Source organism: Chamaea fasciata, unplaced genomic scaffold, assembly GCF_029207755.1.
Source record: "Chamaea fasciata isolate MVZ Bird 193981 ecotype frontalis unplaced genomic scaffold, bChaFas1.0.hap1 SCAF_9, whole genome shotgun sequence".
In the NCBI taxonomy this organism is placed as follows: domain Eukaryota; kingdom Metazoa; phylum Chordata; class Aves; order Passeriformes; family Sylviidae; genus Chamaea; species Chamaea fasciata.
Window position 1 is genome coordinate 34,064,720 of NW_027094094.1, and position 15,811 is coordinate 34,080,530.

At 42.2% G+C, this 15,811-nt stretch overlaps 2 protein-coding genes across 5 annotated transcripts in view; one reads left to right on the forward strand and one right to left on the reverse strand.

Moving 5' to 3' along the window:
- Positions 1 to 15,811, reverse strand: part of CTNNA3 (catenin alpha 3) — a 407,433-nt gene that overhangs the window by 255,547 nt on the left and 136,075 nt on the right. The window lies entirely within an intron of this gene.
- LRRTM3 (leucine rich repeat transmembrane neuronal 3) overlaps positions 1 to 15,811 on the forward strand; it is a 77,372-nt gene that overhangs the window by 31,101 nt on the left and 30,460 nt on the right. The window lies entirely within an intron of this gene.

Here is a 15,811-nt window from a genome sequence, read left to right on the forward strand (position 1 = left end):
GAGATGAGGGCAGAGCAGCAGCCCCCGTTTGTAGGGAAGGCAGGCACACACTCACTCTGCTGCCCAAAGGTCACACAGGTCTGACACCCCCACAGGAGAAAGGTGAGCAAAAGGAGCCTCAGAAACGTGTTTGAAAAGTGGTTTGGACGTAATCACGCAAGCAGGCCTTTGGTTCACACAAAAAGAAGTAAGACGTCTTAATTTTAAAATATTACTCAGCTGAAGCAGTGCAAGCCAGCGTAACGTTAAGAGGCATTTATCGATAATATGCTGATTAACCGTCAACCAGAAAAAATTGTCAACCAGAAAAAATCCCCGAGCTTGTAACATACCACGGTAAATACAACTGACTTCAGCGGGAATGCTGGATAAAATCTAACACGGGATGTAGCTCGAGCTGCAAGCCTAAAGAAATAATCTTCCTGCTCTTTAATTGAGAGAACTGGTCTCGCTCTGAAATAACTTCCATGCAAGTTAATGAAAGCCTTGGCGGTGTTTCGCCACGGGAATTGGGCGGTGCCTGAGCTTTGTTCCACTGTCGGGGCCATCAGTCCCCTCTCCCTGTGTTCGCCCATGCACCAGGGAAGGCAGAGAGAGAGGAGTGACTGATTAGCCAAAGGAAACAACTGCCTGAGAAGCTGATTCCCATAACAAATACCTCTGAAATTCTATGATCCCCGCTAATAACTCACCCTGAAGAACTTAAAAAATATCTGAGAACAGGTCAGATTAAGGGGTAGACATATCAAAACTACCTAATCCACGGTGCATGGCTTTTATGGATGTGGGCCATTAAAATTTTTACGCATGAGACATTGTAATCTTTGTTACTTAATTGCATTTCAATAGAACTGTGGATGAATGAGAGCATCTTTAAAATTCTGCCCCACCATTCTAATTAGCCTGGCACACTTACATTTAGGAGAAAAAAAAATTCATGAAAACCTGAAAATACTGCTGTTGGGAATGATTATATAAAAAATGGAATTGGGGGAGGAAAGAACAGAGACCAGAGCTACCTTCAAATTGGATAAGGAATTAATTTTGGCTCCAGGATATTTCATATAAAGCACAGGAGGTCTAGCAGAATTATTTCACTCAACTGTCGTGGGCTGATCCACTGCGCTCAGCTGCAGATACTGCATTTTACAGAAAAGAAAGAAAAAGGTAAAATAATCTAGAGAGAAGAAAATTAGAAGAAAGATTTTTTTAAAACATTACCCTATGATGTGCTGAATCAGTTGCATTTAGGAAAGACTGACAGAAACCACACAGCAATCCCCCGCTTGACAAAAATCTGTGGCAAAAGGAGTAATAGTCAACATTATCAATAACAAGTGGGTGGAGGGGAAAACAAGGGGAAAAAATCCAGTTATTTGCAGTCAGGATTAGGCTGGGTGTCAAAAAGTACTTCTTCAAACCCCATCTGCAGTTTTCTCTTCAGCCCTCTCTCCCAGAAGAGCCTTCAGTGCCTGCCCTCCCCAGGGCAAGCAGGCTGGTGTGTAGAAAGAGCCCAGTGTATAAGCACACTGCTGGGCACTGGGATGAGCACAATCTGCAGCTCAGAGCAACTTTCATTCACTTCCACCCAAGCTTCAAGCTGCCAGATGTTGGCCAAGGATACATAAGCTTCTTACCAGCCCCAAATAAACCCCACGATTTAGCCGAGGTTCTGTGCAGCCTCATTCCCTCCTGCATGAGGCTGTCAGAAATACGACGTGCTCTTAGGCTAAAGCAACACAATGGATTACAAATTTGTCAGTGGAAGCAGAAAACCAGGGTTTAAAAAAACCCCTCACACAGATTTGCACGTGACACAAACAGTTTGCTGCACAAATGATACACACAGAGGAAGGTGGGGGATTTGCCAACAGATGAGCGGATGAGGTGAACGGTGAGGTTCCAGGACCAAGGAATGACAGCATGTCCTAGAAGTTTCTCTCCCCTGGATCAAACAGTGAAATCAACACTTACTCCAGTAAAGAGAGATTCTAAACAACTAAATATAGAAACTGCAAATCACAGCTTCAGCACAATGAGCAATAAAGATGCCTCAGAAATACAGGAGAAACAGAAGTAGCCAGATATGATGTCATGGAGCTCATTTAAAATCTACCTAAAGGCTAATTACGACAAGCCAGGCTCAAGCACCTTTCAGGATAAATCAAGTCTGTGTGCTCATTGCAAGGTAAAGAAACATGGTGAAGAGATAACACAGATTCCTAATTCCTTACATGTCCCTGAAACTGGGAATAAATTCAGCTTTTCAAGGCACATCCTTCTCTGTAGAAATGGCAGTGGTGTATTTCTAGGCAGCTCCGTGAGGAGGCTGCTGCTGTGGCATGGAATTGGGCAGCAGTGAGTGAACACAGTTCCAATGCAGGCATGAAGAGTTCTCAGAGATGACTGTGACCTTTTATCATGTGTAAATACATCTAGTTGGAAGGTATTTAGGTTCTGGAGGCTCCAAAAGGAAAACATTTAGGTCAGGTAATGTGTATGGCACTTAGTTGTGGAGTCCAGTTTGATAGCTCACGTGTTCAAGAGAAAGGGAAAAAACACCAAAAAAATTGGTCAACTCATCAGGGATTTCCAAGGTACAAAACAACCTTTGCATGAAGAGACTAAAACTTACAATAACCTTGCCTTTTTAGCACATCAGCCCCTCAAATCCCAAAAGCAAATGGAATCAGACTTGCCTTTCACGTCCCCAGTGTACAACACAGGCTCCAGACATAACAGGCAGATCCAAAACCTGATCCTTACAATGAAAATGGAGTTAAGGATTGCCATTTAACAAAACCTTTCTGATGTTCTCACCTTCCCTCCACCTGCTGCCAGGCAGTGAAATTAATTCAGCAAGCAGATTGTGTAAAGGCAACAGATTATATGAGTTTAGTTTTCCTCCCTTGTGCCATGTACTGTTTCTGCTACCAGCTGGTTGGAAATGCCACCTAGGCAGTCCTGGTGAAATCATGGAACTTGACAGCACTTTGGAATTGAGGAGTTGCAGAACATGAATATAAAATACGATTAGAAATATTGAAACTGTGAAAGAAAATACAGATGGATTTCCAGAACAGGAGACTTACACAAGTCTATCTGATGAAAGGAAATGTGAATTTTTGTCTGAATCAAACAGGGCCCTGCAGGTCGTGGACAGGACAGCCCATCTCATCCATGGGACTTTGACAGTTCTTAGGTCATTCCAGCAGCATTCCCTGTTGCTCTTCCGCAGCCCAAAGGTGTAAGAAATGCTCTGAGAAGAACACTCTATGTTGCAGTGCAATTATGCAGATCCTACAATACCTAATAGCTGTTCTTCACCTGGACAATTAGGCGAGTAGGGCAAGTAATTTAGGGGTTTTCCCATATCAAGACAAAACTCGAGTTCTCCACCTGCCCATACGATGAGGCACTAAAACTGCTATAAATGTCTTTTTTACAGTGACTGAATACTATAGTTACAATAGTTTACCATAGTTCTGCTTCTTGGTCCTTACCTATATTCCCGTTTCACAAGCCAACAGCCGTAGGTCTTGCTGCAACCAAACTCTGTTTCATGTAATAGAGAAAATAAACGGCGGGAGAGAACTGACCTTTGTCACTCCTGCAGGTCTCTCTCCTGTACCCAAACCAGGAGAAAAGGGTAGGCCTGGCTAATCCCAGCTCGGCTGCTGCCGAGACTGCCCAGTCTCCAGGAGAAGCTGCCACTGGAGAGTTCACATCCCACAGAAGGGGTGTTGTGCCTGTGCAGGCTTCCCTCCCGGAGCAGAAATCCACAGAGCAGCCAGGCTGTGCCTGAAACAAACACTGCAGATTAAAGCAGCAGCAGCAACAGCAAACCTAAATGCAAGCCTGAGCAGCTCTTGGGTCAAAACCCTAGACCTGACCAGCAGCTCGAACTTTGGAAAGTCTCAGTGCTGGACAGTCCTCCTAAGAAACATGCTGCAAGCTTTGTGATCCCCCTCTGCTCAGAGGCCTGATAGGATGCAAGCTGGGGAAGAGCAATGCATCCCCACGGGGAGGTGAAGCCACCCCACCACGAGGTGTTCTGTTAGTGCAAGTGGGTGGAATCGCTGTGTGCCAGTGTTCCAAAGGGGTCTAACAAACGAGGCGTTTACACAGCACAGCGGGTACAAAGGTTTTCTGCAAGAGACAAAGTATCCGCAGCTCTTCTCTCCGCATTTGTGCCCAGATGTTCTCAGGGTCTCTCCCAACAGGTGAGAGAGACAGATATGACAGGTATGATAATGTGGATGATGTGTCTTGCAGCCCTGAGGCTGTGTTAAGCCAGTCTGTGAGCAGATCTGAACCAGGGAATGATGGCACAGATTTTACAAGCCAGAAGGCCAAGCACTGTCACTCAGGTTGTTCCATGCGCATGGAGCGTGCACAGAAAGGGGTCATCAGAAGACACAATGTCCTGAGAACCTTTCCCCTATGTCTGACATACCCTTGTACCTTCAAACACGGAAAGCCTCAAACAAAGCTGCTCTACAGCCTCCAAAGGTGCTCTCCTCTTCCCAAACGCAATTTAAGAGCATATTGAAATCACCTCGTTCTTGTGACAGGTGTATTTACCCCCAGCCTCAAGGTGCCCACACACAGTGCCCACACACCCTTCCCCAAGGGCTGGGCCACTCCTGGGGACTGATTCCAACCCACCTGCCTTCCCAGAAGCAATCCCACAGCAGATGGGAACAGCACCAACAGCTGCCACCTTTGTGCAGACATCCCTTGGCACAGAGCACACCCATTCACTGACTCTGCAGACAGGATTGCTTCCCTTCACTGTGTGCCACAGCAATCCCAGCTCAGAAAAGGTCCAGCACTTCCCAGTGCATTGCAGGGAACCACGATCCCCTTCTATTTCACATAAAATTCACTGCTTTGGACTTGAAAAATAAACACGTGCATTAAGATTGATCTTCCTTTTCATTGCACAGCAGCCCTCTTTCTAACTTTATCAGACATTTATCAGATTTTTAGCTGCAGGATACTTAGGGAAGGTCTCATTCTGCTGCCATTATTACTGTCAAGTGTTTCAATCGACTTCAATGGCATGATTTGTTTAACAGGACACTACCCAACGTGAGAAAGAATGGATAAATCCAGCCCCCAGTCAGGTTTCTGTCTCCTCCCAGCTGGAATTATGCCTCTGCTAACCACACAGACGTTACATGGTAATTTCCTCCCATCCTTCCCCTGTGCTAGCTTTTCAAGTGGTTCTTAATTAGCTCTGGTTTATTTATGAAAGCATATTTTGCTAGACTTTCCCCAAGAGCTTTAGTAAACAGCTATATTAAGCTTGTATTTACTTATCACATCTCCTGTAATGCTTCCAAAAAAAGGAGGGGGGAAGGGGAGATCGTTTAGAGGAGCAGAGCTGTGGTTGGGCTCTGAAGGCTACCGCTACTTGTATTCCATCTCTTAAGCCTAATTTCTTTTGGAAATCATGCTTCTCCAAGCATGGCTACATGCAAATGTCCATTTGTCTCCTTTCTCCTTGGTTTTCAGCCAGCAAGCCTATTGTGGCCTAATTTAGTGGAAGGAAAAGCTCTTAAAAATACAAAATTCTTAGGAATTCTGTGAACAGAATAAGATAGAGTGCCTGTATGAACGTTCCCATAAACCAAACATCTGGTAATGCTTTTTGTCCACACACACACCAGTAGTGATCCTTCTCTGCCCATTTGTCTCCTTTCCTGTCACTTTTAACCAGCTGACCTGTTCTGGCCCAATTTGACCTCAGTCTTTCAGCTGATTTTTATTTTGGAAAGGTAGAAGGTGGCACAATTTGTCTCATTAAAAATGGAAGATCAACAGGATAGGCAAATGAACAGGAAACTTTAAAACTTTGAATTTTTACAGTGCTTGCCATTGAAGCACTTAGAAATTAAATGAAACTAAATTGATCATAAAATTAAGCTGCAAAAATAATTTCGCCCTTTTTTAGATCCCTGAAAATTTCAGAAGCTGACTAGAAGTACACCAAAAGTGAAAAAAATTAAAATATGATTCAATATTTCCCAATTTTAAAAACATTTTTTTTTGCATTGAAAAAAGATGTTAATGAAAACATTTTTTGAAGAAAATATGCTGGCTAAAATTTAACTTTTAAATCAACACATTAAAAAAGGGTCGTGTAATAAGATGGCACTTCTATTCCACAGTGCCAATGTTCTGTTTAACTGAATGGAGAAAATGAGCTCTCTCCTATTTTTCTGACCCTTTATGAGTTGTCTTCTATGAATAAAACATATTTCTGATAGACACCAGGGCTTTCTAAACAAATACCAATGTTTTCCACTTCTGTCTCCCTGGCAGACTCCCCGCTGCTTCAAAAGAAACCTCCTGCATCTGTAGCCTTCAGTTGTATTTTTGTTTCAGGTTATATGGAAGTTAGAAGCTATGGCAGACACAGACGGAAATAAAACAAATATGCATTTTTAAATAAAAAACGTACAAGTGCTACCTCCAAGACTTTCATTTAAGTTCACTGAAGTCAATGGGAAAAAAACCAACGGCATGGAATCAAGTAGGATTCCAGCTGCGTGGTCACATTACTGGAGGCTGCTGGCTGAAAGCTTCTTGAAGACTTTGCGTCTCTCAGGGAACCACCTGACACCCTTTAGAACCACTTCAATAGCTCATGTTTACATTAAGCACCATTTAGGGACATTTTTCGGAAGTTTTCGAATTCTCAGCTTACAAATTTCTCAATAATGTCCCAGAGCAGTCATTGGCTTACTGTAAGTCAGTGACAGACACTGCACCCTGTCCAGGGCTGCTAAGGGCCTCTACACAGGGATCAGTGGCACAAAGACAGAAGCCTTGGAGGGAAAGAAGGGATAAATAACCTCGGCACAGGTTTGAAATGTACTCCCATGACTCTTTCCAAAGTCCTGAGAAAGTTGACTAACTTCTTTCCTTCAACTTCCCCCTCTATAAAAAGGGAATATTAACATTTAACGACTTTGAAGGGTATGATGAACATTAAGGCTCACTTGTAAACTGCTTGAAGGCTAAAAACACTATCTAAAGGCTAAGTATCATCCCCATCATCAGAAATTCATGGTGTAATCCTACCCTCCTCCATGTATATGAAGGCAGGAAATTATCCTACCAAGGAGATTGATGGCACCTGGAAATTGTAGGCAGCCACCCTCTAAATTACTTTGCATGAGTCACTTTAAAGTATTACAGTTCTTCCCTCAGTGGGACTGTTTTGGCTCAAGCATATATTGTCAGAAACTGATTCTGGAGATGTTTGGGCGAGAGAAATCATTCCTGAAGATGACCTGTAGCCGGTACATAAAGCGCCTGGGGCGAAATTCCCAGCGATGGAAGAGCTGCTGGCTGTATTTCAGGATCCCCATCCCAAAACATGTATTTCAGATCACATCAGAGAGAAGCTGTGCTGATGTACTACACCACCTGCAGCACCAACAAAGCTGGATCCAGACCTAAATTCAGAGCTGTTACACTATGCTGCTGCATCCCTCCATTCCCTTTTTCCCCATGGACATCATTACCTCTGCATGCCCTTGTGGGGAAAAAAAAAAAAAGAAAAAAAAAAAAAAAAAGAAAGAAGAAAAAAAAATAGTCAAAAAATACAACTTATGTTGAAGGTACCATAACACATCAGGTAGGGAACTGACCAGACAAAGGATACTTTAATCAAAAGCAGCTTTAGAATAAGAACTATTTCTGACCCTCTCCAACAATTCAAAGCAAGTTTAAATATTCTCGGCAAGTTTGAATTAAGATAGTTTCCTTGATGTTAGGGAGGCTCTGCTGCTAAACAGGAGATGAAGATCAGTGATTTAAACTCTAAGACATAACTAAAGCAACACCTGAGATATCTGTAGATGAAACTCCACTGACATTTCTTTCACAGCTTCATCTTTTGGTCTGTTGGTCCTTGCAGGAAGCAGCTTCCCTCTGTTAATTCTGTCACAGCCGCAGTATAATGCTCGAGCCCTTTGGGTTTGATCTTGTGGAAGTGAAATAATACTGAGTGACATTCTATGGAGCAGTGACAGCAGGTTCATTGAAGTTTAGAAAACTACATCAGCACCCTTGAGCTATCTTGACACCCACCGGTGTGCCCAAACTCTCATTCATTATTCTGGAATCCACCATGAGACAGTCAAGACCAAGGACCTTCAGTTAAAAAGATTTGTCATTCACAACCTCCAAATGTGGTCACAGGCATCTCAAGAGCAGAATACTAAAAGGAAAACAACAAAATCCAGAATGTGTTTTCTTATCGTGAGGCTGCCATTTTGGTTTTCGACTTTAAGTCTGGCACTTGGACTTCAAGGGTTAAATTTGAACTGCTAGGATACATCATCTTCTGAAGTCACTGAGCAAGTTCAACAGTATTTTATGGACTGAGAAACTGTTTTCTTCACTTTTCGTGTTGTTGCTTCTAGACTTAGCAAGTCCAACTCTTTCAGTTCTTCCTTGTACATATCACCATCTAGGCCTCTTATCTCTCCGGTGTGTTTATATCCTAACAGTGATGCCCAAAGCCAACACAATAAATTTCCTTTTCATAACTAAGGAGCATCCAAACTGTCCTTGTCCTAAGCAGGAGTATTATAAATTTTTCAGCAATATCTGTTACCTTTGTAAAAATAGATACAAGCCTCCCATCTCCTGACATTTTGTTGTGTGCGTATTTTCCCAGCACACAACAGTGAGAAAACTGAATTACATGTTACTTCATAAAAAATAATCTAAATCTTTCTCTCTTGGCTGTGAGGAAAAAGAGAAATTTGAAATGAGCAGACACTAAAAACTCCAAAATGGAGGTGAAAAATAAAAATAACTTTTAAATACATTAATTACTTTAAAATTCCTCATCTCTCTTTTTCAAGCCTTATACTCTGATTTTCGACAGTCCTGTTCATGACTTTTGACCATTTCTGAAAATTGCCAGAGCTTCATAAAAGAATCAAAGCAAAAGGCATCCCTGAAAATTCTTTTCTCTGCTGCATTTAGAATAACAAGATGTACTGAGCTGGTGTTCTCCCAGCACTGGACTAATGGAAATCATAAGTAACTCAATCCCTATTATGAATTTTGTAACTTGATTCTTAACATCCCTTTGCATTTCCTGTTTCCAAAGAAAAATGAATACTGTCATGCATGGCTCATTAAGAAGTGTGCTAGGCCGCTTTGTACATCATGATTGATGTCGGGAAGAATACTCTGGAAAAACTGAAGCTGAAAATCTCATTTGGATTAAGTTCTTTCACATGATCTCTAAAAATGAAAAATGGTTTAAGGCCAGAGAAAGCAATTTCCACAATTATTTTCACTGTGCACAAAAGACATGCGAAGTTCTGTCTTCAGTAGCTGCAATTCTTCAATTTAACATTGACTTTGACTTGACAATTTTAGGGGTGACATGAGAAAAATAATGTAAGAAAGTAGAGACACATGGAATCATGCCAAGTAGAAGTTAAAGGCTCAAAACACTTCTCAAAAGCACAAGGTTAAGAAAACCTTTCTATTCATCTTATTTAACACTGCATAGAAAGAGGTGCCAATTTATTCCTAGCAAGCTTTTTCCTTCAGTTGTGCTGTCTCTTCCACAGGCGAGAAAAATCAAATATCTTTTAAACCAACCATCCACACAGCATAAAAAGACTGTGGAAAAAGTGAGGAACTGCTTAATTCTCAACCTGTTACAAACAAGCATAAGTTTTATTTCTACCAGAAAAAAAAAAATAAAAGGCAAAATGTTGCTGAAGGAATGGTAAAGTACCCGTTCACCTTTTAAGTTCACCAGTGTATCCAGTGCAAGCCCTCAAAACACTTTATAGGGAGGCTTTAAGTTGTCAGGCACTTCTTCCCATATGCAGCTTGTTTTGCCATAAGAGAGCCTTTTGTGTTTGTCACGTGAGACTACCACAGCTCATGCTGGAGATGCAAACAGCCTGCCCTGCCGGGGCGTTCTCTGTGCTGCAAAACAAACGGCAGAACTCAAACACTCCAGGCACTGACCTTGGCCACTGACAGCCTGCTTCCAAGCACCACTCTCCCACATCACATCTTAAATAAACCTGCACTTGCGATATTTTCCCATTTGTTCCCATTCCAGCTGGCTCTTTATTTTCTTGGAGCAGGACAAGCACCTCAGCACGTCCTGCACTTCTGCTGTGCCTCGTTCACAGTAATGTTCACGTTCTGTTCCTGGCTGTTTCCTTGTGCTGGACACATCAGCTTTGGGGTCTCAGTGCATGAGAATACATCGGCCCCAAATCCCCTGTCAGTACTAAGCTCCAGAGCAGTTTTATAAAGATGTGCTTGGACATGAATAACTAACGACTGACAACAACCCCCAGTTCATCAGCAAATCAAACAGCACTGTCCAAAGGTCAGTGTGAACATCTGGAATCGAGAGATGAGCCACCTGAGTTCCAGAAAGGGTAGTCCCCGAGGTGACCAAACCATTGGCAGAGGCAGGTGGCAGGAGCCAGGCTTCCTGCATCTCATACCCTCTGCACTGGACAAAACTCAGAAATCCCCGGGTTTAGTGACCCTTTGTAAACCCAGGCAATGGTGTTAAAATGGAAATGTGTCAATTCAAGCAAATTGTTCACTGTTCAGGATAACCAACTAAACATAGTCACCTGTACTGCTGCTTCCTTTGCTTAGTTGAGATTTGTTGGCTACATTTCAGGATTATGTAGGTACAGCACAGTATGTCGTATTAACCGTTAAACACAAAACCAGCCTATTGGCAATAATGCCACCTTTGAAGTGAGAGTTTTAAAGACTCAGTACTGGAAGCCTGTCTCTAGTAGAAGCACAGCTTTGGTGCAGAGCAAATGTGGAAATAAACCCTGTTCTTTATGAAACGCAAGCATTGATACGAATGAACAAGGCCAGGCAGGTCTCATTCACACATCCCCGCATAGCTCAGGGAACACTCAGGAGTCCCAACCTCTGATGTCGTGGCACTTGCTTTCCAAGAGTACTTCTCCAGTGGATCTGAAATGTTTCACCATTCATGAATAAATTCTTACTGTTCATGATGTTTCTTAAGACTGCTGACGACCTGGAAAAATTAAAATGGAAGAAAATTACAGGGAACTATTTCAGCCCCAGGTGAGCTGCCAGACTTTCGTTAGGACCTTTCAAGGGCAGTAAATAGCAGGGCCAACAGGAGGCTGTGCATGTCAGGAGCAGTGATTAAACCTCACTGTTCATTTAGTCCAGAAAGTACCATCTGGCAACACTGCTTTTTCTCCCTCTCAAAGAGCACCTGAAATTCAGGGTGTCTCAACAGCTGAAGCCACCTTTACACTTGGAGACTCACTAAAGGGAAGAATCCACTGGTCTCAGCCCAGTCTGCCTGCAGTGGAAGCAATCAGTGCCTTGCAGACAATCACAGGTTTAAAAGGTGTTAGATTTATGAATACAGCAAGAGACAGATAAAAAGGTGCTGCTGTCTACCTTTACCAGATAATTCCATAACCCAGCTCTCCAGTAAATCATCTTTGATGAGATCCAAGCAAGTCTTTGCAGCAAACTCTAAGATTAAGTGATGATAAAATAAAATACCGTTTCTGTAATGGCTTTTTTTTTTTCCTTCAGAAAACAGTTACTTGCATTTAGAATCATTCTTTTCTTGACCACTGCAAAACAAGTGCAATGTAATCCCACTGAATGCAAAAACTGTGAGGCAGAAATGCTGGAAGCTCAAAAGACAGAAAGTCTTTGCTGCCTAAAGAAATTACCAGGTAAAACACTTCACTTGCTACACTGGAAGCAGAATTAGCATCTTTTTCAAAGTCATCTATTTTATCCAGCAGGCCACAATTTTTAGCACTGCTCTATTTCAGGTGTTTAGGAGGCTGTGTGGATCAGGGCAGTAGTCCATTAGCACTTGACATTCCCGCTGGTCTGTTGTCGCTATGGCCTGAGAAGATGAGAAGACACTGAAAGCATTGGTGGGTACCACTTCCTTCAGGTTCCTGACTGGACTTTACCAGTCACTCCTCTGTCTTCTCACCCAGTGCTTCTCTCATGCACCAATCACTAGGTTTCAGTGATGTTAAAATAATTCGGTGATTGAATAGGTATCTATCAGCATTTTCTTCAAATAAAATGCTGTAATTGGGTGTCTTAGTCTCCCAAATAAATTATAGTGCCAATGCAAGGAATCAGTCCTAATGAACTCTCTAATAATGGGCCAAATCTTTGGATGCTCTAAGTGCCATCAGTGGAATTTTTACACTGGCAGAAAATTTGGCCCTACAGATTTAATAATGCATCAGCAGACAGTTTTCAGCATTTTTTGGAGGCAAAAACTCACCAGGTTTCTGCCTAATGGAAATAGCTGACAGCCAAGAAACTCATCAGGAGTATTTGAAAATTAACTTTGCTCATCCCCTCCGTGCATTCTGAGCGTACTGCCTTCTCCTGCAGCTGCTGGAAGTCACGCTTTTTGTAGGGGACACAGAAAACAGGGGATCAAGGGAATAGCTAAGCCAGCCAGGATTCATTTAGCACATGACATTGTGTTAAAAGCTCAGCCTTATGACACATTTCTCACTAATGTCTCAATAGTTATAGAGGAAGGATAGGTTTGATATGTCAAAATGTTATACAGCTTGTCACTGAGGTTCATTGAAAGTGAACGCCTAAAAGGATAAATTACAGTATTTGTAATTTTCTTTCAGAGTCTTACTATCCTATTCACATCTACTGGCTCTATTTAATAAATGGAATCAGATTCACAGCTTCATCCACGCATTTTTGTAACAAACGCTATGGAATAAGCTCAGACTTCCAATATGGAAGTTTCTCACCACCTGTGTAAGAACAGGAAGAGCAGAAGACAAAAAGCAGCAGGTTCAGCTCAGGGCCACTTGGTGTGATCTGACTGAGGACTGCACCAGCTTCCCGACTAAGGCAGCCTCAGGAATAAAAAGATGCACCACTTCTCGATGCTATGTTAACAGTTATAATCCAACTACTTGTAATTACTTCAATACCTAGAGTCTGAAAGAGTCATCATTTTCACCCTGAATGCAGTTATAGCACTTAGACCTGGACTAACAATTCAGCATCAAAGACAAGAGAGCAGTGTAAGTCAGTCAGCAGCAACAAATTCAGTGCGTTTCTCAAGAAAAGAAGTGGCTCTGATTCCTGAATTCTGCCACTTTAGGACAAAAAATGTATTTTCAGTTTGATTTCCTATAAGAGGTATCAGTTAAGAGGGAAGGATTTAGCAAAGTACAATTGCCAAAGCAATGTTCATCTCCAAACTTCATCAGCTAGTCTAAAGATGCAATGCTGGCTCCCGATTCAAAGAAAATAGAAATCAGTTTTGTATGAAAAATACCTTCCCCGTGTGTCAGCTGATTCCCTTTTCAAGGGGCTGTATTACTGCCCTGCCCCAAACTCACAGCATATGCAGCTAGAATTTCTTCTAAAGCCTTACCCGAGTCTATCAAACTGACCATGTCATCAGCTCGCTCTGGAAACACTGTTGCCCTGTCATGTGCCACCACTAAAATCCTGGTTTCTGACCCTCATCCCTGTGAAGGACTGCTACCCATTGATTCCACATTCCAGCTCTGAAACTTCTTCCCCCCAAAGATACACCGCTTCGATAAACCAAGAAACCAAAAAACTCCTAGTTTTGATGAAGATATGGCAATTAGCAATGAGAATTCTATGGTGGATAAACCTTAAAGATAAAAAGAGGCAAAAAAAACTCAGTGTTTGAATAAAAAAGTAAAGGCCTGGTGAGAGATTGTAAGATCATTAATGAGCGAAGCAATTGAACAAAAAAAAGCAAAATCATACTAATGAAATTTGATGATACACAAAGTTATGCGGTATCATCAACACAGGGGCACTGAACTATTATGCTGAAAGAGGGAGATGTCACAGAACAGTGCAGTAGAAAGGAAAATATTAAAATTAATGGGAAATAATACAGTCATGCATTTAGAAACAATTTTTTTTTCCCATGTAAACAATGGGCTTAATCACCAGAGATAACAGCAGGGGAAAAAAAAAAAAAAGAATGTATTCATCAATTCCAACCTTAATATGAAGGAGTAATGCAATATGGCTTGGAAAAAGGTGAGCCTGGTTCTAAACACATCAATTGTGTGATTTTCAGTAAAGAAAGAGAGGTGTTAACATTATTATGAGAGGTACAAGTAATTTCTCCTGGATAATACATCAGGCTGTTCAACTGTGTTTGAGAAAGGGATTCAAAATGAATCTCTGATGGGGAGAACAACCTTTGTGACAATCGCTAGGATGGATGAAAGGAAATTAACAGCTTGGATTTTTATTACAAAAAAATTAAGCACAAAGGAGAAAATTCAGTATATCTCAGTAAATAAACCCCAGAGAAAAGGCGGGCTAGTTTAAACTGGAAGCCAGTGAAATGTCTTTATATTGACCCTATTACAATGTAATCAGAAACTGAGGAATTTCTAAAGCAGGAAGATGAGGCCCTACAAAAGAATTAGCAAAAGAACGGGGAAGGGAAGAAACGCGAGTTTCAAGAATGAGCTAAAGCAGCAAAAAAGAGGAACCTGCAGATTTCTGTTCTGTTTGTCCCACAGCCCCAGACTCTGCATCAGCACAGCCTTGCCAGGACTGCCGGGACGCCCGGGGGGGTTATGGCAGGAATGGAGACGCCTCTGTCACCACCTGCTGCACCTTGGGTGTGCAGGGATACAGGGGAGCAGATGAGGACACATCTCGGGAATGCCAACTCATTCCAACACTCTGCTAGGCTGAAGGAACCCCCAGAAATTATCAGGGCAGGTCCCTGAGCTGGTAGGAAGTAGTTCTAGAGCCCTTGGTATGGGAATCAAAAGCTGGATTCAGCAAAGTGACACTCCACAAGCCTTTGTCCTCAGATAAAGCGTTTTTCCCCCAGGTTATGTCTGATAGTATCTTGCACTTGGATTAAGCACACGGGATTTTAGGCTAACCTACTTCCCTAGGTTCTCCTGACTAACCTGGTGTTCATCCCAAACGGCATCTCTGGTTACGTGCTCTGCATTCCGGGAAACCTCCAGGCTCTGACAGACGCTGTGCCAAACTGAGCTTTCACACACACAAGAAATGCCTGCTGAGCTTGTTTTAAGGTGTCTCTCCTAGGATTTCAGAACCTCAGTTCTTTGGCCATCACAAGATTTAATCAAATCTTTGGTAGATACACAGACCCTTCTCTAGTCCCTAAGAGGTGCCCTTCAAACACAGGTGAAGATTACCACCGAAAGGAGCAGAGCTAACTACAGAGCCCAGAAAACTTGTTCCAGTCCTCCAGTGAGGCAGGACCTTTTGACGCACGTGTTGTACATTCCCTTTTGCACGCAGAATGCTTAAGGTCACCACTTTGGTTTCTACAGTGGCTCCTCAAGTATGAGAAGAGTACAAATAGGTTTTTATGGCACTACTTCATTCATTCACCAAACCCCCTAGAGGTGAAATTTGCCCCAGGGGCTTTCTTGACCGTGTTGTTCCAGAAGTTATACTACTGTCAAATCTGGTTTTATTCTCAGGGATTTGAAATGATGAATAACAAGCCTTAGCCCTTAAATATTCCTGAAGCAACGTGGATGCCAAATATCCCACTCTGTAATGCTTTGGTACTTCTCCAGAGAACTTCAGCATTGTAACAGAAATTAAAAGCAGGGGAGCTGATGACTTTCCTGAATTCACTCATTTTTAACTCTTGTTTACAGAAGGTGTTTCAGCTTTTAGACAGATCATAGTAAATGCTCAAGGCACTTAAAGTACTTGCATTTGAAAA